The 1633-nt window shown below is 37.2% G+C and overlaps 1 non-coding gene across 1 annotated transcript; it reads left to right on the forward strand.

Moving 5' to 3' along the window:
- The first annotated feature begins 944 nt into the window (after positions 1-944).
- On the forward strand, positions 945-1135 carry LOC111814051. The gene has a single exon (XR_002819126.1). It is a non-coding gene; the product is annotated as a U2 spliceosomal RNA (small nuclear RNA).
- Positions 1136-1633: the final 498 nt, after the last annotated feature.

Below are 1633 nucleotides of genomic sequence, written 5' to 3' on the forward strand. Positions count from 1 at the left end.
TGAAGCAGAGTCAAAGAGATATAGAGAAAATTAAAATCTCAATCACAAGTTTGCAAAACCATTTAAGTGGAAGTGAAGACAGAGTTTCAGATCTTGAAGATGCTGGTGCAGCTAGTGAAAAGATAAGAATGAATCTCTTAAAAACAACTAGGATGCAGGAAAAAATAATCCAACACCTGCAAGATGATGCAAAGATGAACAATGTGAGACTAATAGGCATCAATGAGAAAGAAGGAGTCAATACAAATGACATTAAAAAAAATATGGGCAGAAGTAATAGCAGAAAACTTCTCAAATATGAGGAAACAATCTGACATTCAGGTAACTGAAGCACACAGAATGCCAAGTAACCTCAACCCAATGAAAAACACACTGAGACATATAATAGTCAAGATCCCAGAAATACAGCACAAGAATAATATACTGAAAGTCGCTAGAGAAAAGAAGCAGATCACATTCAAAGGAAAACCCATCAGAATTACCGCCGACTTCTTTTCACAAACCATGAAGGCAAGAAGAGCATGGAGCAGAGTACTTCAGGTCCTCTATGAAAACAAATTCCAACCCAGACTAATATACCCTGCAAAACTCTCTTTCAAGTTTGATGGAGAAGTGAAATACTTTCATGACAAACAACAGCTAAAGAATTTCATGATGACAAACCCAACCCTACAAAGTCTACTGAAAGATGTTCTAGAGAGGGAAAAAGTGATCAGAACTCTACAAATGAGATCAGAAGCAACCAACTAAATAGGGCAAGCAATTAAACACAGGAGAAAAAGAAGTAAACGACAACAGATAAATAACATGTCAATTGTAAGTCAATACATCTCAATTCTAACCATTAATGTAAATGGCCTCAATTCACCAATTAAGAGAAAAAGACTGGCACAGTGGATTAGGAAACAAAATCTAACAATATGCTGCATACAAGAAACACATTTATCGCTTCTCAGCCTTTTGGCTAAGATGAAGTGTGGTATCTGTTCTTATCAGTTTAATACCTGATACATCCTGTACCCAAGAATAATATATTAAATGCATTTTTGGAGCTGGGAGATGGAATAGGAGCTTGCTCCGTACCCTCCACACATCGACTTGGTATTGCAGTACCTCCAGAAATGGTGCACCCCCTTGGGGTAACAACAACAACAAAAAAGAAACACATTTCACTCATAAAAGCATTCATAGGCCGAAAGTCAAAGGATGGAACACAATACTACATGCCCCAGCACCTCAGAAAAAAGCAGGGGTAACAATCCTATTCTCAGGCAGTCTCAACTTCAAACCAAGAATGATCAGGTGAAATAAAGAAGGACACTATATACTGGTTAGGGGAAAAATTCAAGAGGAAGAGGTAACACTCATAAATATGTATGCACCAAACACGAGAGCACACAATTATGTAAAGCAAATCTTAATGGACATGAAAAATCTAATATCCAATACCACAATCTTAACAGGAGAACTTAACAACCCCTTATCCCCAAAATATAGATCAGTGAGACAAAAACTTAGCAAAGAAATAACAGAAATGAACCAGAGCTTGAAACAAATGGACTTGGTGGACATATACAGAGTGTTCCACCCAAACACAGCTGAATACACATTTTTCTCAGCTGCACATTGGTCA

The sequence above is a fragment of the Octodon degus genome, unplaced genomic scaffold (genome assembly GCF_000260255.1).
Source record: "Octodon degus isolate 3935 unplaced genomic scaffold, OctDeg1.0 scaffold00261, whole genome shotgun sequence".
NCBI classification, from domain to species: Eukaryota; Metazoa; Chordata; class Mammalia; order Rodentia; family Octodontidae; genus Octodon; species Octodon degus.